Source organism: Oncorhynchus masou, unplaced genomic scaffold, assembly GCF_036934945.1.
Source record: "Oncorhynchus masou masou isolate Uvic2021 unplaced genomic scaffold, UVic_Omas_1.1 unplaced_scaffold_1069, whole genome shotgun sequence".
NCBI lineage: Eukaryota > Metazoa > Chordata > Actinopteri > Salmoniformes > Salmonidae > Oncorhynchus > Oncorhynchus masou.
The window spans coordinates 122,490-143,070 of record NW_027000397.1 but is presented as its reverse complement, the minus strand read 5'-3'; the positions used below and the strand labels follow the sequence as shown (position 1 = coordinate 143,070).

Below are 20,581 nucleotides of genomic sequence, written 5' to 3'. Positions count from 1 at the left end.
ACTCCTGTTATAACTCCTCTCCTCCCTCACCTCCCTCTTCAGGCCCCAGTACTCCTGTTATAACTCCCTCTCCTCCCTCTTCAGGCCCCAGTACTCCCGTTATAACTCCCTCTCCTCCCTCTCCTCCCTCTTCAGGCCCCAGTACTCCTGTTATAACTCCTCTCCTCCCTCACCTCCCTCTTCAGGCCCCAGTACTCCTGTTATAACTCCCTCTCCTCCCTCTTCAGGCCCCAGTACTCCTGTTATAACTCCCTCTCCTCCTCTTCAGGCCCCAGTACTCCTGTTATAACTCCCTCTCCTCCCTCTTCAGGCCCCAGTACTCCCGTTATAACTCCCTCCTCCCTCTCCTCCCTCTTCAGGCCCCAGTACTCCTGTTATAACTCCCTCTCCTCCCTCTCCTCCCTCTTCAGGCCCCAGTACTCCTGTTATAACTCCCTCTCCTCCCTCTCCTCCCTCTCCTCCCTCTTCAGGCCCCAGTACTCCTGTTATAACTCCCTCTCCTCCCTCTTCAGGCCCCAGTACTCCTGTTATAACTCCCTCTCCTCCCTCTCCTCCCTCTTCAGGCCCCAGTACTCCTGTTATAACTCCTCTCCTCCCTCACCTCCCCTCTTCAGGACCCAGTACTCCTGTTATAACTCCCTCTCCTCCTCTTCAGGCCCCAGTACTCCTGTTATAACTCCCTCTCCTCCCTCTCCTCCCTCTTCAGGACCCAGTACTACTGTTATAACTCCCTCTCCTCCCTCTCCTCCCTCTCCTCCCTCTTCAGGACCCAGTACTCCTGTTATAACTCCCTCTCCTCCCTCTTCAGGCCCCAGTACTCCTGTTATAACTCCCTCTCCTCCCTCTCCTCCCTCTTCAGGCCCCAGTACTCCTGTTATAACTCCCTCTCCTCCCTCTTCAGACCCCAGTAATCCTGTTATAACTCCCTCTGCTCCCTCTCCACCCTCTTCAGGCCCCAGTACTCCTGTTATAACTCCCTCCTCCCTCTCCTCCCTCTTCAGGCCCCAGTACTCCTGTTATAACTCCCTCTCCTCCCTCTTCAGACCCCAGTAATCCTGTTATAACTCCCTCTGCTCCCTCTCCTCCCTCTTCAGGCCCCAGTACTCCTGTTATAACTCCCTCTCCTCCCTCTTCAGACCCCAGTAATCCTGTTATAACTCCCTCTGCTCCCTCTCCACCCTCTTCAGGCCCCAGTACTCCTGTTATAACTCCCTCTCCTCCCTCTCCTCCCTCTTCAGGACCCAGTACTCCTGTTATAACTCCCTCTCCTCCCTCTTCAGGCCCCAGTACTCCTGTTATAACTCCCTCTCCTCCCTCTCCTCCCTCTTCAGGCCCCAGTACTACTGTTATAACTCCCTCTCCTCCCTCTCCTCCCTCTTCAGGCCCCAGTACTCCTGTTATAACTCCCTCTCCTCCCTCTCCTCCCTCTCCTCCCTCTTCAGGCCCCAGTACTCCTGTTATAACTCCCTCTCCTCCCTCTCCTCCCTCTTCAGGCCCCAGTACTCCTGTTATAACTCCCCTCTCCCCTCACCTCCCTCTTCAGGCCCCAGTACTCCTGTTATAACTCCCTCTCCTCCCTCTCCTCCCTCTTCAGGCCCCAGTACTCCTGTTATAACTCCCTCTCCTCCCTCTCCTCCCTCTTCAGGACCCAGTACTCCTGTTATAACTCCCTCTCCTCCCTCTCCTCCCTCTTCAGGCCCCAGTACTCCTGTTATAACTCCCTCTCCTCCCTCTTCAGGCCCCAGTACTCCTGTTATAACTCCCTCTCCTCCCTCTTCAGGCCCCAGTACTCCTGTTATAACTCCCTCTCCTCCCTATTCAGGCCCCAGTACTCCTGTTATAACTCCCTCTCCTCCCTCTCCTCCCTCTTCAGGCCCCAGTACTCCTGTTATAACTCCCTCTCCTCCCTCACCTCCCTCTTCAGGCCCCAGTACTCCTGTTATAACTCCCTCTCCTCCCTCTTCAGGCCCCAGTACTCCTGTTATAACTCCCTCTCCTCCCTCTTCAGGCCCCAGTACTCCTGTTATAACTCCCTCTCCTCCCTCTCCTCCCTCTCCTCCCTCTTCAGGACCCAGTACTCCTGTTATAACTCCCTCTCCTCCCTCTTCAGGCCCCAGTACTCCTGTTATAACTCCCTCTCCTCCCTCTCCTCCCTCTTCAGGCCCCAGTACTCCTGTTATAACTCCCTCTCCTCCCTCTCCTCCCTCTTCAGGACCCAGTACTCCTGTTATAACTCCCTCTCCTCCCTCTCCTCCCTCTTCAGGACCCAGTACTCCTGTTATAACTCCCTCTCCTCCCTCTTCAGGCCCCAGTACTCTTGTTATAACTCCCTCTCCTCCCTCTCCTCCTCTTCAGGACCCAGTACTCCTGTTATAACTCCCTCTCCTCCCTCTTCAGGCCCCAGTACTCCTGTTATAACTCCCTCTCCTCCCTCTCCTCCCTGTTCAGGCCCCAGTACTCCTGTTATAACTCCCTCTCCTCCCTCTCCTCCCTCTCCTCCCTCTTCAGGCCCCAGTACTCCTGTTATAACTCCCTCTCCTCCCTCTCCTCCCTCTTCAGGCCCCAGTACTCCTGTTATAACTCCCTCTCCTCCTCTCCTCCCTCTTCAGGCCCCAGTACTCCTGTTATAACTCCCTCTCCTCCCTCACCTCCCTCTTCAGGCCCCAGTACTCCTGTTATAACTCCCTCTCCTCCCTCTTCAGGCCCCAGTACTCCTGTTATAACTCCCTCTCCTCCCTCTCCTCCCTCTTCAGGCCCCAGTACTCCTGTTATAACTCCCTCTCCTCCCTCTCCTCCCTCTCCAGGACCCAGTACTCCTGTTATAACTCCCTCTCCTCCCTCTCCTCCCTCTCCAGGCCCCAGTACTCCTGTTATAACTCCCTCTCCTCCCTCTTCAGGCCCCAGTACTCATGTTATAACTCCCTCTCCTCCTCTTCAGGCCCCAGTACTCCTGTTATAACTCCCTCTCCTCCCTCTTCAGGCCCCAGTACTCCTGTTATAACTCCCTCTCCTCCCTCTTCAGGCCCCAGTACTCCTGTTATAACTCCCTCTCCTCCCTCTCCTCCCTCTTCAGGCCCCAGTACTCCTGTTATAACTCCCTCTCCTCCCTCTTCAGGCCCCAGTACTCCTGTTATAACTCCCTCTCCTCCCTTTCCTCCCTCTTCAGGCCCCAGTACTACTGTTATAACTCCCTCTCCTCCCTCTCCTCCCTCTCCTCCCTCTTCAGGACCCAGTACTCCTGTTATAACTCCCTCTCCTCCCTCTCCTCCCTCTCCTCCCTCTTCAGGCCCCAGTACTCCTGTTATAACTCCCTCTCCTCCCTCTCCTCCCTCTTCAGGCCCCAGTACTCCTGTTATAGCTCCCTCTCCTCCCTCTCCTCCCTCTTCAGGCCCCAGTACTCCTGTTATAACTCCCTCTCCTCCCTCACCTCCCTCTTCAGGCCCCAGTACTCCTGTTATAACTCCCTCTCCTCCCTCTTCAGGCCCCAGTACTCCTGTTATAACTCCCTCTCCTCCCTCTCCTCCCTCTTCAGGCCCCAGTACTCCTGTTATAACTCCCTCTCCTCCCTCTCCTCCCTCTTCAGGACCCAGTACTCCTGTTATAACTCCCTCTCCTCCCCCCTCTCCTCCCTCTTCAGGCCCCAGTACTCCTGTTATAACTCCCTCTCCTCCCTCTCCTCCCTCTTCAGGCCCCAGTACTCCTGTTATAACTCCCTCTCCTCCCTCTTCAGGCCCCAGTACTCCTGTTATAACTCCCTCTCCTCCCTCTCCTCCCTCTTCAGGCCCCAGTACTCCTGTTATAACTCCCTCTCCTCCCTCACCTCCCTCTTCAGGCCCCAGTACTCCTGTTATAACTCCCTCTCCTCCCTCTTCAGGCCCCAGTACTCCTGTTATAACTCCCTCTCCTCTCCTCTTCAGGCCCCAGTACTCCTGTTATAACTCCCTCTCCTCCCTCTCCTCCCTCACCTCCCTCTTCAGGACCCAGTACTCCTGTTATAACTCCCTCTCCTCCCTCTTCAGGCCCCAGTACTCCTGTTATAACTCCCTCTCCTCCCTCTCCTCCCTCTTCAGGCCCCAGTACTCCTGTTATAACTCCCTCTCCTCCCTCTCCTCCCTCTCCTCCCTCTTCAGGACCCAGTACTCCTGTTATAACTCCCTCTCCTCCTCTCCTCCCTCTTCAGGCCCCAGTACTCCTGTTATAACTCCCTCTCCTCCCTCTCCTCCCTCTCCTCCCTCTTCAGGACCCAGTACTCCTGTTATAACTCCCTCTCCTCCCTCTCCTCCCTCTTCAGGCCCCAGTACTCCTGTTATAACTCCCTCTCCTCCCTCTCCTCCCTCTTCAGGCCCCAGTACTCCTGTTATAACTCCCTCTCCTCCCTCACCTCCATCTTCAGGCCCCAGTACTCCTGTTATAACTCCCTCTCCTCCCTCTTCAGGCCCCAGTACTCCTGTTATAACTCCCTCTCCTCCCTCTCCTCCCTCTTCAGGACCCAGTACTCCTGTTATAACTCCCTCTCCTCCCTCACCTCCCTCTTCAGGCCCCAGTACTCCTGTTATAACTCCCTCTCCTCCCTCTCCTCCCTCTTCAGGACCCAGTACTCCTGTTATAACTCCCTCTCCTCCCTCACCTCCCTCTTCAGGCCCCAGTACTCCTGTTATTACTCCCTCTCCTCCCTCTCCTCCCTCTTCAGACCCCAGTAATCCTGTTATAACTCCCTCTCCTCCCTCTCCTCCCTCTCCTCCCTCTTCAGGCCCCAGTACTCCTGTTATAACTCCCTCTCCTCCCTCTCCTCCCTCTCCCCTCTTCAGGCCCCAGTACTCCTGTTATAACTCCCTCTCCTTCCTCTCCTCCCTCTTCAGGCCCCAGTACTCCTGTTGTAACTCCCTCTCCTCCCTCTTCAGGCCCCAGTACTCCTGTTATAACTCCCTCTCCTCCCTCTCCTCCCTCTCCTCCCTCTTCAGGCCCCAGTACTCCTGTTATAACTCCCTCTCCTCCCTCTCCTCCCTCTTCAGGACCCAGTACTCCTGTTATAACTCCCTCTCCTCCCTCTCCTCCCTCTTCAGGCCCCTGTACTCCTGTTATAACTCCCTCTCCTCCCTCTTCAGGCCCCAGTACTCCTGTTATAACTCCCTCTCCTCCCTCACCTCCCTCTTCAGGCCCCAGTACTCCTGTTATAACTCCCTCTCCTCCCTCTCCTCCCTCTTCAGGACCCAGTACTCCTGTTATAACTCCCTCTCCTCCCTCTCCAGGCCCCAGTAATCCTGTTATAACTCCCTCTCCTCCCTCTCCTCCCTCTTCAGACCCCAGTAATCCTGTTATAACTCCCTCTCCTCCCTCTCCTCCCTCTCCTCCTCTTCAGGCCCCAGTAATCCTGTTATAACTCCCTCTCCTTCCTCTCCTCCCTCTTCAGACCCCAGTACTCCTGTTATAACCCCCTCTCCTCCTCTCCTCCCTCTTCAGGCCCCAGTACTCCTGTTATAACTCCCTCTCCTCCCTCTTCAGGCCCCAGTACTCCTGTTATAACTCCCCTCCTCCTCCTCTCCTCCCTCTTCAGGACCCAGTACTCCTGATATAACTCCCTCTCCTCCCTCTCCTCCCTCTTCAGGCCCCAGTACTCCTGTTATAACTCCCTCTCCTCCCTCTCCTCCCTCTTCAGGCCCCAGTACTCCTGTTATAACTCCCTCTCCTCCCTCTCCTCCCTCTTCAGGACCCAGTACTCCTGTTATAACTCCCTCTCCTCCCTCTCCTCCCTCTTCATGCCCCAGTACTCCTGTTATAACTCCCTCTCCTCCCTCTCCTCCCTCTCCTCCCTCTTCAGGCCCCAGTACTCCTGTTATAACTCCCTCTCCTCCCTCTTCAGGCCCCAGTACTCCTGTTATAACTCCCTCTCCTCCCTCTCCTCCCTCTTCAGGACCCAGTACTCCTGTTATAACTCCCTCTCCTCCCTCTTCAGGCCCCAGTACTCCTGTTATAACTCCCTCTCCTCCCTCTCCTCCCTCTTCAGGCCCCAGTACTCCTGTTATAACTCCCTCTCCTCCCTCTCCTCCCTCTCCTCCCTCTTCAGGCCCCAGTACTCCTGTTATAACTCCCTCTCCTCCCTCTCCTCCCTCTTCAGGCCCCAGTACTCCTGTTATAACTCCCTCTCCTCCCTCTCCTCCCTCTTCAGGCCCCAGTACTCCTGTTATAACTCCCTCTCCTCCCTCTCCTCCCTCTTCAGGCCCCAGTACTCCTGTTATAACTCCCTCTCCTCCCTCACCTCCCTCTTCAGGCCCCAGTACTCCTGTTATAACTCCCTCTCCTCCCTCTTCAGGCCCCAGTACTCCTGTTATAACTCCCTCTCCTCCCTCTCCTCCCTCTTCAGGCCCCAGTACTCCTGTTATAACTCCCTCTCCTCCCTCTCCTCCCTCTTCAGGACCCAGTACTCCTGTTATAACTCCCTCTCCTCCCTCTCCTCCCTCTTCAGGCCCCAGTACTCCTGTTATAACTCCCTCTCCTCCCTCTTCAGGCCCCAGTACTCCTGTTATAACTCCCTCTCCTCCCTCTTCAGGCCCCAGTACTCCTGTTATAACTCCCTATCATCCCTCTTCAGGCCCCAGTACTCCTGTTATAACTCCCTCTCCTCCCTCTTCAGGCCCCAGTACTCCTGTTATAACTCCCTCTCCTCCCTCTCCTCCCTCTTCAGGCCCCAGTACTCCTGTTATAACTCCCTCTCCTCCCTCTCCTCCCTCTTCAGGCCCCAGTACTCCTGTTATAACTCCCTCGCCTCCCTCACCTCCCTCTTCAGGCCCCAGTACTCCTGTTATAACTCCCTCTCCTCCCTCTTCAGGACCCAGTACTCCTGTTATAACTCCCTCTCCTCCCTCTTCAGGCCCCAGTACTCCTGTTATAACTCCCTCTCCTCCCTCTCCTCCCTCTCCTCCCTCTTCAGGACCCAGTACTCCTGTTATAACTCCCTCTCCTCCCTCTTCAGGCCCCAGTACTCCTGTTATAACTCCCTCTCCTCCCTCTCCTCCCTCTTCAGGCCCCAGTACTCCTGTTATAACTCCCTCTCCTCCCTCTCATCCCTCTTCAGGACCCAGTACTCCTGTTATAACTCCTTCTCCTCCCTCTCCTCCCTCTTCAGGCCCCAGTACTCCTGTTATAACTCCCTCTCCTCCCTCTCCTCCCTCTTCAGGACCCAGTACTCCTGATATAACTCCCTCTCCTCCCTCTCCTCCCTCTCCAGGACCCAGTACTCCTGTTATAACTCCCTCTCCTCCCTCTCCTCCCTCTCCAGGCCCCAGTACTCCTGTTATAACTCCCTCTCCTCCCTCTCCTCCCTCTCCTCCCTCTTCAGGACCCAGTACTCCTGTTATAACTCCCTCTCCTCCCTCTCCTCCCTCTTCATGCCCCAGTACTCCTGTTATAACTCCCTCTCCTCCCTCTCCTCCCTCTCCTCCCTCTTCAGGCCCCAGTACTCCTGTTATAACTCCCTCTCCTCCCTCTTCAGGCCCCAGTACTCCTGTTATAACTCCCTCTCCTCCCTCTCCTCCCTCTTCAGGACCCAGTACTCCTGTTATAACTCCCTCTCCTCCCTCTTCAGGCCCCAGTACTCCTGTTATAACTCCCTCTCCTCCCTCTCCTCCCTCTTCAGGCCCCAGTACTCCTGTTATAACTCCCTCTCCTCCCTCTCCTCCCTCTCCTCCCTCTTCAGGCCCCAGTACTCCTGTTATAACTCCCTCTCCTCCCTCTCCTCCCTCTTCAGGCCCCAGTACTCCTGTTATAACTCCCTCTCCTCCCTCTCCTCCCTCTTCAGGCCCCAGTACTCCTGTTATAACTCCCTCTCCTCCCTCACCTCCCTCTTCAGGCCCCAGTACTCCTGTTATAACTCCCTCTCCTCCCTCTTCAGGCCCCAGTACTCCTGTTATAACTCCCTCTCCTCCCTCTCCTCCCTCTTCAGGCCCCAGTACTCCTGTTATAACTCCCTCTCCTCCCTCTCCTCCCTCTTCAGGACCCAGTACTCCTGTTATAACTCCCTCTCCTCCCTCTCCTCCCTCTTCAGGCCCCAGTACTCCTGTTATAACTCCCTCTCTCCCTCTTCAGGCCCCAGTACTCCTGTTATAACTCCCTCTCCTCCCTCTTCAGGCCCCAGTACTCCTGTTATAACTCCCTCTCCTCCCTCTTCAGGCCCCAGTACTCCTGTTATAACTCCCTCTCCTCCCTCTTCAGGCCCCAGTACTCCTGTTATAACTCCCTCTCCTCCCTCTCCTCCCTCTTCAGGCCCCAGTACTCCTGTTATAACTCCCTCTCCTCCCTCTCCTCCCTCTTCAGGCCCCAGTACTCCTGTTATAACTCCTCTCCTCCCTCACCTCCCTCTTCAGGCCCCAGTACTCCTGTTATAACTCCCTCTCCTCCCTCTTCAGGCCCCAGTACTCCTGTTATAACTCCCTCTCCTCCCTCTTCAGGCCCCAGTACTCCTGTTATAACTCCCTCTCCTCCCTCTCCTCCCTCACCTCCCTCTTCAGGACCCAGTACTCCTGTTATAACTCCCTCTCCTCCCTCTTCAGGCCCCAGTACTCCTGTTATAACTCCCTCTCCTCCCTCTCCTCCCTCTTCAGGCCCCAGTACTCCTGTTATAACTCCCTCTCCTCCCTCTCATCCCTCTTCAGGACCCAGTACTCCTGTTATAACTCCTTCTCCTCCCTCTCCTCCCTCTTCAGACCCCAGTACTCCTGTTATAACTCCCTCTCCTCCCTCTTCAGGCCCCAGTACTCCTGTTATAACTCCCTCTCCTCCCTCTTCAGGCCCCAGTACTCCTGTTATAACTCCCTCTCCTCCCTCTCCTCCCTCTTCAGGACCCAGTACTCCTGATATAACTCCCTCTCCTCCCTCACCTCCCTCTTCAGGCCCCAGTACTCCTGTTATAACTCCCTCTCCTCCCTCTCCTCCCTCTTCAGGCCCCAGTACTCCTGTTATAACTCCCTCTCCTCCCTCACCTCCCTCTTCAGGCCCCAGTACTCCTGTTATAACTCCCTCTCCTCCCTCTCCTCCCTCTTCAGACCCCAGTAATCCTGTTATAACTCCCTCTCCTCCCTCTCCTCCCTCTCCTCCCTCTTCAGGCCCCAGTACTCCTGTTATAACTCCCTCTCCTCCCTCTCCTCCCTCTCCTCCCTCTCCTCCCTCTTCAGGCCCCAGTACTCCTGTTATAACTCCCTCTCCTCCTTCTCCTCCCTCTTCAGGCCCCAGTACTCCTGTTGTAACTCCCTCTCCTCCCTCTTCAGGCCCCAGTACTCCTGTTATAACTCCCTCTCCTCCCTCTCCTCCCTCACCTCCCTCTTCAGGCCCCAGTACTCCTGTTATAACTCCCTCTCCTCCCTCTCCTCCCTCTTCAGGACCCAGTGCTCCTGTTATAACTCCCTCTCCTCCCTCTCCTCCCTCTTCAGGCCCCAGTACTCCTGTTATAACTCCCTCTCCTCCCTCTTCAGGCCCCAGTACTCCTGTTATAACTCCCTCTCCTCCCTCTCCTCCCTCTTCAGGCCCCAGTACTCCTGTTATAACTCCCTCTCCTCCCTCACCTCCCTCTTCAGGCCCCAGTACTCCTGTTATAACTCCCTCTCCTCCCTCTCCCCTCTTCAGGCCCCAGTACTCCTGTTATAACTCCCTCTCCTCCCTCTCCTCCCTCTTCAGGCCCCAGTACTCCTGTTATAACTCCCTCTCCTCCCTCTCCTCCCTCTTCAGGCCCCAGTACTCCTGTTATAACTCCCTCTCCTCCCTCTTCAGGCCCCAGTACTCCTGTTATAACTCCTCTCCTCCTCTTCAGGCCCCAGTACTCCTGTTATAACTCCCTCTCCTCCCTCTTCAGGCCCCAGTACTCCTGTTATAACTCCCTCTCCTCCCTCTTCAGGCCCCAGTACTCCTGTTATAACTCCCTCTCCTCCCTCTTCAGGCCCCAGTACTCCTGTTATAACTCCCTCTCCTCCCTCTTCAGGCCCCAGTACTCCTGTTATAACTCCCTCTCCTCCCTCTTCAGGCCCCAGTACTCCTGTTATAACTCCCTCTCCTCCCTCTTCAGGACCCAGTACTCCTGTTATAACTCCCTCTCCTCCCTCTTCAGGCCCCAGTACTCCTGTTATAACTCCCTCTCCTCCCTCACCTCCCTCTTCAGGCCCCAGTACTCCTGTTATAACTCTCTCTCCTCCCTCTCCTCCCTCTTCAGGACCCAGTACTCCTGTTATAACTCCCTCTCCTCCCTCACCTCCCTCTTCAGGCCCCAGTACTCCTGTTATAACTCCCTCTCCTCCCTCTCCTCCTCTTCAGGCCCCAGTACTCCTGTTATAACTCCCTCTCCTCCCTCTCCTCCCTCTCCTCCCTCTTCAGGCCCCAGTACTCCTGTTATAACTCCCTCTCCTCCCTCTCCTCCCTCTTCAGGACCCAGTACTCCTGTTATAACTCCCTCTCCTCCCTCTCCTCCCTCTTCAGGACCCAGTACTCCTGTTATAACACCCTCTCCTCCCTCTTCAGGCCCCAGTACTCCTGTTATAACTCCCTCTCCTCCCTCTCCTCCCTCTTCATGACCCAGTACTCCTGTTATAACTCCCTCTCCTCCCTCACCTCCCTCTTCAGGCCCCAGTACTCCTGTTATAACTCCCTCTCCTCCCTCTCCTCCCTCTTCAGGCCCCAGTACTCCTGTTATAACTCCCTCTCCTCCCTCTTCAGGCCCCAGTACTCCTGTTATAACTCCCTCTCCTCCCTCTCCTCCCTCTTCAGGACCCAGTACTCCTGTTATAACTCCCTCTCCTCCCTCTCCTCCCTCTTCAGGCCCCAGTACTCCTGTTATAACTCCCTCTCCTCCCTCTCCTCCCTCTTCAGGCCCCAGTACTCCTGTTATAACTCCCTCTCCTCCCTCTCCTCCCTCTTCAGGACCCAGTACTCCTGTTATAACTCCCTCTCCTCCCTCTCCTCCCTCTTCAGGCCCCAGTACTCCTGTTATAACTCCCTCTCCTCCCTCTTCAGGACCCAGTACTCCTGTTCTAACTCCCTCTCCTCCCTCTCCTTCCCTCTTCAGGCCCCAGTACTCCTGTTATAACTCCCTCTCCTCCCTCTTCAGGCCCCAGTACTCCTGTTATAACTCCCTCTCCTCCCTCTCCTCCCTCTTCAGGCCCCAGTACTCCTGTTATAACTCCCTCTCCTCCCTCTCCTCCCTCTTCAGGCCCCAGTACTCCTGTTATAACTCCCTCTCCTCCCTCTTCAGGCCCCAGTACTCCTGTTATAACTCCCTCTCCTCCCTCTCCTCCCTCTTCAGGTCCCAGTACTCCTGTTATAACTCCCTCTCCTCCCTCTCCTCCCTCTTCAGGCCCCAGTACTCCTGTTATAACTCCCTCTCCTCCCTCTCCTCCCTCTTCAGGCCCCAGTACTCCTGTTATAACTCCCTCTCCTCCCTCTCCTCCCTCTTCAGGCCCCAGTACTCCTGTTATAACTCCCTCTCCTCCCTCTCCTCCCTCTTCAGGACCCAGTACTCCTGTTATAACTCCCTCTCCTCCCTCTCCTCCCTCTCCAGGCCCCAGTACTCCTGTTATAACTCCCTCTCCTCCCTCTTCAGGCCCCAGTACTCCTGTTATAACTCCCTCTCCTCCCTCTTCAGGCCCCAGTACTCCTGTTATAACTCCCTCTCCTCCCTCTTCAGGCCCCAGTACTCTTGTTATAACTCCCTCTCCTCCCTCTTCAGGCCCCAGTACTCCTGTTATAACTCCCTCTCCTCCCTCTTCAGGCCCCAGTACTCCTGTTATAACTCCCTCTCCTCCCTCTTCAGGCCCCAGTACTCCTGTTATAACTCCCTCTCCTCCCTCTTCAGGCCCCAGTACTCCTGTTATAACTCCCTCTCCTCCCTCTTCAGGCCCCAGTACTCCTGTTATAACTCCCTCTCCTCCCTCTCCTCCCTCTTCAGGCCCCAGTACTCCTGTTATAACTCCCTCTCCTCCCTCTCCTCCCTCTTCAGGTCCCAGTACTCCTGTTATAACTCCCTCTCCTCCCTCTCCTCCCTCTTCAGGCCCCAGTACTCCTGTTATAACTCCCTCTCCTCCCTCTCCTCCCTCTTCAGGCCCCAGTACTCCTGTTATAACTCCCTCTCCTCCCTCTTCAGGCCCCAGTACTCCTGTTATAACTCCCCTCTCCTCCCTCTCCTCCCTCTTCAGGCCCCAGTACTCCTGTTATAACTCCCTCTCCTCCCTCTCCTCCCTCTTCAGGCCCCAGTACTCCTGTTCTAACTCCCTCTCCTCCCTCTCCTCCCTCTTCAGGCCCCAGTACTCCTGTTATAACTCCCTCTCCTCCCTCTCCTCCCTCTTCAGGCCCCAGTACTCCTGTTATAACTCCCTCTCCTCCCTCTCCTCCCTCTTCAGGCCCCAGTACTCCTGTTATAACTCCCTCTCCTCCCTCTCCTCCCTCTCCAGGCCCCAGTACTCCTGTTATAACTCCCTCTCCTCCCTCTCCTCCCTCTTCAGGCCCCAGTACTCCTGTTATAACTCCCTCTCCTCCCTCTCCTCCCTCTCCAGGCCCCAGTACCCCGACCTGTAGGAACTGTATGGGAGGTAACTGTACTGATAACATCCTACCAGAGGTCTTACAGCAGGGCCTGCTCACCTCTGGATACTTCAACCTGTTCTCCTCCAACAAACCTGCAGGTACACACACACACACACACACACACACACACACACACACACACACACTTTTTATTCCTCTTCTTGATAGACAGCAGCTAATGGGGATCCTAATAAATCAACCAAAAAAACATTATCTTTTGTAACCTTTATTTAACTAGGCAAATGTTTATTTACAATGACGTGCTTCCCCTGCCAAACCCGGACGACGTTGGGACAATTGTGCACCACCGTATGGGGACTCCCAATCACGGCCGGATTATGATATAGCCTGGAATCATACCAAGGACTGTAGTGATGCCACTTGCACTGTGATGCAGCGCCTTAGACCGCTGCGCCACTCGGGAGGATTGATGCAAACTAATTTACACACTCATCTCCCCCTCTCCTAGGTAAGTGTAGCCACGGCGGGTCGTTTGACCGGACCAGCGGTCGGGACCCGGAAGGGGGCATCAACAAGGACGACGTGGGGTCCAGTCACGGTCACCTCCACCACAGAGCAGCCGACGTGGCCGTCAACGCTACCATGGAACTGTTGGAAGACATCAGAGGAGCTGCCGGGGACAAAGACTTCCTACGGTGAGAGAGAGAGGCTGAAGTAGGTGGGCAATGTTTAGGCAAGAGGGGATTATTTGTGATGTTTTGTGTTAAATTGGAGGATTTTATCACTACTATGGGCAAGGATTGGACTACTATATAATGAGGGAGATGTCATGGTAAACTGTTGTGAGGAGCTAGGATAACGAAGGGTGTTTTTGGTTCATAATTCCTACTCCATAATCTCCCTTGCTCTCTCTCATCTCCTCTCCAGGTTAATGGGCATCACCCAGTCATCAGTGTTGTGTTTTGTCATCGACACCACAGGCAGTATGAGTGATGACATCACTGAGGCTAAGAGAGTGTCCTTCTCCATCATGGACAGTAAGAGAGGAACCCTGCAGGAACCTTCAACATACATCCTGGTCCCCTTCAACGACCCAGGTGGGTGTTAGCCTGGTCCCAGATCAGCAGGAACATACATCCTGGTCCCCTTCAACGACCCAGGTGGGTGTTAGCCTGGTCCCAGATCAGCAGGAACATACATCCTGGTCCCCTTCAACGACCCAGGTGGGTGTTAGCCTGGTCCCAGATCAGCAGTAACATACATCCTGGTCCCCTTCAACGACCCAGGTGGGTGTTAGCCTGGTCCCAGATCAGCAGTAACATACATCCTGGTCCCATTCAATGACCCAGTTGGGTGTTAGCCTGGTCCCAGATCAGCAGTAACATACATCCTGGTCCCCTTCAACGACCCAGGTGGGTGTTAGCCTGGTCCCAGATCAGCAGGAACATACATCCTGGTCCCCTTCAATGACCCAGGTGGGTGTTAGCCTGGTCCCAGATCAGCAGGAACATACATCCTGGTCCCCTTCAACGACCCAGGTGGGTGTTAGCCTGGTCCCAGATCAGCAGGAACATACATCCTGGTCCCCTTCAACGACCCAGGTGGGTGTTAGCCTGGTCCCAGATCAGCAGGAACATACATCCTGGTCCCCTTCAATGACCCAGGTGGGTGTTAGCCTGGTCCCAGATCAGCAGGAACATACATCCTGGTCCCCTTCAATGACCCAGGTGGGTGTTAGCCTGGTCCCAGATCTGTTGTCCAATCCCAACATCATCGTCACATCACATGCCACAAGTGCCTCTCTGAAATTGGGAGCAGAATAACTGTTTTAACCCAAGTTTCTTCTCTTTTTACTTAAGTGGCTTAACATTACATTTTCACGTCTGACCAAATCTTACACAATTTGTCATTTGTGGTGTGTGTGTGTGTGTGTGTGTGTGTGTGTGTGTGTGTGTGTGTGTGTGTGTGTTTGCAGGATTTGGACCTCTGATCACCACAACAAATGCAGACATTTTCAAACAGAAGATCAACGCACTGACAGCATCAGGAGGAGGAGATATACCAGAGCTGTCCCTGTCAGGACTACAGGTGTGTGTATATATATATATATATATATATACAGGCAATGTCATGAGCAAAGGTTTCATTGCCCCAATATGAAGGCTGTATTTGAATGGCTGCATTTTAAATGTGGTTGCCTGTTTTTGCAACTCTGCCAGAGCTGGTTAGCTAGCTAGTGGACTGAACATGTATTTCCCATAGAGATCCTGTACTTGATCCCAGTGTGGTCTGACTTTTTGCTGAATGTGTTGTAATTCCCAGCTGGCCCTCACGGCGGCGCCACCCTCCTCTGAGATCTTTGTGTTCACTGATGCTCCTGCTAAAGACACTGCACTGAAGAGCACTGTCACTGCCCTCATAGAGAGCACCAAGTCTGTGGTTAGTAGCTTTCACTACTGTTTATCTTTCTCTCTCTGTCTCCTTCTCTTTCTCTGTGCTCTCTGTGCTTCTCTTCATCACTGTCTCTGTCTCCTTCTCTTTCTCTGTGCTCTCTGTGTTCTCTTCATCACTGTCTCTGTCTCCTTCTCTTTCTCTGTGCTCTCTGTGTTCTCTTCATCACTGTCTCTGTCTCCTTCTCTTTCTCTGTGCTCTCTGTGTTCTCTTCATCACTGTCTCTGTCTCCTTCTCTTTCTCTGTGCTCTCTGTGTTCTCTTCATCACTGTCTCTGTCTCCTTCTCTTTCTCTGTGCTCTCTGTGTTCTCTTCATCACTGTCTCTGTCTCCTTCTCTTTCTCTGTGCTCTCTGTGTTCTCTTCATCACTGTCTCTGTCTCCTTCTCTTTCTCTGTGCTCTCTGTGTTCTCTTCATCACTGTCTCTGTCTCCTTCTCTTTCTCTGTGCTCTCTGTGTTCTCTTCATCACTGTCTCTGTCTCCTTCTCTTTCTCTGTGCTCTCTGTGTTCTCTTCATCACTGTCTCTGTCTCATTCTCTTTCTCTGTGCTCTCTGTGTTCTCTTCATCACTCTCTCTGTCTCCTTCTCTTTCTCTGTGCTCTCTGTGTTCTCTTCATCACTGTCTCTGTCTCCTTCTCTTTCTCTGTGCTCTCTGTGTTCTCTTCATCACTGTCTCTGTCTCCTTCTCTTTCTCTGTGCTCTCTGTGTTCTCTTCATCACTGTCTCTGTCTCCTTCTCTTTCTCTGTGCTCTCTGTGTTCTCTTCATCACTGTCTCTGTCTCCTTCTCTTTCTCTGTGTTCTCTTCATCACTGTCTCTGTCTCCTTCTCTTTCTCTGTGCTCTCTGTGTTCTCTTCATCACTGTCTCTGTCTCTCCCCCTTTTGGACACAGTTTACTGTTCGTGGGCTCACAAGTTGTCTGACTGAGATTTGATAAAGTGTGATGTAAATGTTAGCCATTATGATTCATTTCAACATATCTTATTTCTTTACTGCCATTCTTTCCTAACTTCCACTTTCCTTTCATCCTTTATTCTGTCATCAACCTCTAATTCTCTTCTCTTCTCTGCTCCCTATCCTCTCCTCAGGTGACCTTCATGTTGACTGACAACCTCCGATCCAGTCGACGTCGTCGTAGGCGTTCCGTGGGTGGGGCTTCAGCCGTATGGCCCAGTAAGGGTGGAGGCTCCAACCGGATGGCCCAATCAGACGCTCAGCTGTACCGTCACCTTGCCCAGGCCTCTGGAGGTCAACCAATCATTCAATTGATTTAATTCACAAAGCAGTTGTCCCAAAGTGTTTTACAGCTTCTTATAGAGTTCTCCGAACATACTGTGCTCCCTTCCTCTAGGTCAGGCCATTGAGGTCACCAAGGAGGATCTGCACCGGGCCACCAGCGTCATCGAGGACGCCTCCTCTGCAGCACAGGTATGATAATGTATTGACCTACAGGTTATAGAGCAATGTCCGCCAGCTCAGTGTTCAGTCAGTCAATCTCATTTACAGGACAAGATATACAACTGTACACATAACAATGACCTCAACTGTGTTTATAACATATCTAATGTATTGTCTATTAACCCCTCCTCCTCCTCCTCCTCCTCCTCCTCCTCCTCCTCCTCCTCCTCCTCCTCCTCCAGGTTACTGTGTTGTTCACATATCTAATGTATTGTCTATTAACTCCTCCTCTTCCTTCTCCTCTTCTTGCTCCTCCTCCTCCTCCTCCTCTTCTTGCTCCTCCTCCTCCTCCAGGTTACTGTGTTGTTAACATATCTAATGTATTGTCTATTAACTCCTCCTCCTCCTCAAGGTTACTGTGTTGTTCACATATCTAATGTATTGTCTATTAACTCCTCCTCCTCCTCCTACTCCTCCCCCTCCAGGTTACTGTGTTGTTAACATATCTAATTTATTGTCTATTAACTCCTCCTCCTCCTCCTCCAGGTTACTGTGTTGTTCACATATCTAATGTATTGTCTATTAACTCCTCCTCCTCCTCCTCCTCCTCCTCCCCCTCCTCCTCCTCCAGGTTACTGTGTTGTTAACATATCTAATGTATTGTCTATTAACTCCTCCTCCTCCTCCTCCTCCTCCCCCTCCTCCTCCTTCAGGTTACTGTGTTGTTAACATATCTAATGTATTGTCTATTAACTCCTCCTCCTCCTCCTCCTCCTCCTCCTCCTCCAGGTTACTGTGTTGTTAACATATATAATGTATTGTCTATTAACTCCTCCTCCTCCTCCTCCTCCTCCTCCTCCAGGTTACTGTGTTGTTAACATATCTAATGTATTGTCTATTAACTTCTCCTCCTCCTCCTCCTCCTCCGGGTTACTGTGTTGTTAACATATCTAATGTATTTTCTATTAACTCCTCCTCCTCCTCCTCCTCCAGGTTACTGTGTTGTTAACATATCTAATGTATTGTCTATTAACTCCTCCTCCGCCTCCAGGTGACTGTTCTACAGGAGGTAAGGAGCCCAGGAAAGGCAGAGAATTTCTCCTTTACAGTAGACGAGTCTATGAGAAATCTGAACGCTTACATCACAGGAGGACCCCTGTCCTTCACTCTCACCAGCCCTTCAGGTGTGTGTGACAGCCAGTTGTGAGTTATTGTCCACGTCACCTGTCCAGGTAAAGGTTTGATAACCAGATGTCCCTCTCCTCCCTCTAGGTGTGTCTCAGAGTAACAGTGAGGCCAGCGGTCCTCTGGGGACCATCCAGACTGTAGGGAACCTACACCGCGTCTCTCTGACCACACACAACAACACAGGATTATGGGAAATCAGTCTTACCTCCCTAGAGTCTTACTCACTGAAGGTCATAGGTCAGTACAGTGGCGAGCCCTGATCCCTGGTCAACAGTAGTGATTATATGGAATAGGGTTCTATTTCAGACGTAGTCCATTGTCTGGACTTCCCCTCCTCATCACAACATTTAGATATATATCTTTATTCTCTGTGTAAGAATTGTTTAAATAATGATTATGTAATGTGCGTGTGTTTCAGGTCAGAGCTCTGTTAATTTCGGTTACCATTTCGTGGAGGCTTTCGGAGGGGCTCATGGAGACTTTGGCCTCAAAGACGGCCGTCCTCTCACAGGTAACAATAAATAACAGATGAGACCATCTTCAGTACCGCCTCTTCATCTTCATCGTCCATAGCATCACAGCAGAGTAGTTTAGTCAAAGCATCACAGCAGAGTAGTTTAGTCAAAGCATCACAGCAGAGTAGTTTAGTCAAAGCATCACAGCAGAGTAGTTTAGTCAAAGCATCACAGCAGAATAGTTTAGTCAAAGCATCACAGCAGAGTAGTTTAGTCAAAGCATCACAGCAGAGTAGTTTAGTCAAAGCATCACAGCAGAGTAGTTTAGTCAAAGCATCACAGCAGAGTAGTTTAGTCAAAGCATCACAGCAGAGTAGTTTAGTCAAAGCATCACATCAGAGTAGTTTCAAATAATGTAAAAGAAAATAATAACTTCCTCTTCCTCTCTACTTCACCTTACCTCTCTGTTTCTACCTCGTTTTCTCCCTCGCTCCGTTACCCTCTCTCTCATTCTTACCCTCTCTTTTACCTCTGTTCACTCCACTCTCCTCCCCTTCTCTCCTCGTCCTCTCTACTTCACCTTACCTCTCTGTTTCTACCTCGTTTTCTCCCTCGCTCCGTTACCCTCTCTCTCATTCTTACCCTCTCTTTTACCTCTGTTCACTCCACTCTCCTCCCCTTCTCTCCTCTTCCTCTCTACTTCACCTTACCTCTCTGTTTCTACCTCGTTTTCTCCCTCGCTCCGTTACCCTCTCTCTCATTCTTACCCTCTCTTTACCTCTGTTCACTCCACTCTCCTCCCCTTCTCTCCTCGTCCTCTCTACTTCACCTTACCTCTCTGTTTCTACCTCGTTTTCTCCCTCGCTCCGTTACCCTCTCTCTCATTCTTACCCTCTCTTTACCTCTGTTCACTCCACTCTCCTCCCCTTCTCTCCTCTTCCCTCTACTTCACCTTACCTCTCTGTTTCTACCTCGTTTTCTCCCTCGCTCCGTTACCCTCTCTCTCATTCTTACCCTCTCTTTACCTCTGTTCACTCCACTCTCCTCCCCTTCTCTCCTCGTCCTCTCTACTTCACCTTACCTCTCTGTTTCTACCTCGTTTTCTCCCTCGCTCCGTTACCCTCTCTCTCATTCTTACCCTCTCTTTACTTCTGTTCACTTCACTCTCCTCCCCTTCTCTCCTCTTCCTCTCTACTTCACCTTACCTCTCTGTTTCTACCTCGTTTTCTCCCTCGCTCCGTTACCCTCTCTCTCATTCTTACCCTCTCTTTACCTCTGTTCACTCCACTCTCCTCTCCTTCTCTCCTCGTCCTCTCTACTTCACCTTACCTCTCTGTTTCTACCTCGTTTTCTCCCTCGCTCCGTTACCCTCTCTCTCATTCTTACCCTCTCTTTACTTCTGTTCACTCCACTCCACTCTCCTCCCCTTCTCTCCTTGTCCTCTCTACTTCACCTTACCTCTCTGTTTCTACCTCGTTTTCTCCCTCGCTCCGTTACCCTCTCTCTCATTCTTACCCTCTCTTTTACCTCTGTTCACTCCACTCTCCTCCCCTTCTCTCCTTGTCCTCTCTACTTCACCTTACCTCTCTGTTTCTACCTCGTTTTCTCCCTCGCTCCGTTACACTCTCTCTCATTCTTACCCTCTCTTTTACCTCTGTTCACTCCACTCTCCTCCCCTTCTCTCCTCTTCCTCCATGTCTCCCTTCACCACCCGGTCTCTCCTACCCCCCCTCCCCTCCCAGGCGATAACATAACCCTGCTGGTGTCTCAGACGGGGGTGACTCTGTCACTGTGACGGCGGTGGCCCTGGTCGAGGCTTCGGGGTCAGGGTCAGAAATAAACGGAACCCTGCAATCGCTAGGCGGCACCGGCGGCGGGGACTTCCTGGTTACCATGGCCAGAGTCCCACAGGGGGAGTTTGTGGTGCGTCTGAGGGGAGAGAGCAATAGTGCCACCACCAAATCATCACCTAGCCTCTTCCAGAGACAGGCCTCCACTCAGATAAAGACTTCCAGCATCTCTGTTACGGTCAGTCATGTAGAACTCTGAAATTGCACCCTTTTCTGTTGGACCGGGGCCGCGAGGGTTCTGATGAAAAGCAGTGCACTACAAGGAATAGGATGGCACTGTCTTATTGTTAAAAGGTAAAGTTCTTCTCTCCCCAGGCGCAGGCTGACAGTACTCTAGAACCCGGTTCTACCATCTCTGTCCCCTTCACCGTGGCAATGGCCAACGGAACAGGAGGAGCTTTTACCGTCCGAGCCACGAACGACCGCGGCTTCACTTCCTCCTTCCCCGCCAGCGTCTCCATTCTGACCGGAGAGGGGCGGCCAACGGTACGGTGACTCTCACGGCGCCCGCCAGCACCCCATCGGGAACGGACGTCACCCTGACCATCGAGGCAGAGTCCGCTGGAGCAGCAGACTTGAACTACGCCATCCTGCGTCTCTCTGTTGTCAGCAAGGTAAGGGTCATGTTCCAAAACTCTAAAATGGGTCTGTCCTCCTTTCCTCATATCCTCTCTCCCTCATGGCCCTGATAAGAATGCTAACAGCGCTACAGGTCAGAGATG

The 20,581-nt window shown here is 53.0% G+C and overlaps 1 pseudogene; it reads left to right on the top strand.

The window, feature by feature from the left end:
• Positions 1–20,581, top strand: part of LOC135528992 (von Willebrand factor A domain-containing protein 7-like) — a 38,175-nt pseudogene that overhangs the window by 16,296 nt on the left and 1,298 nt on the right.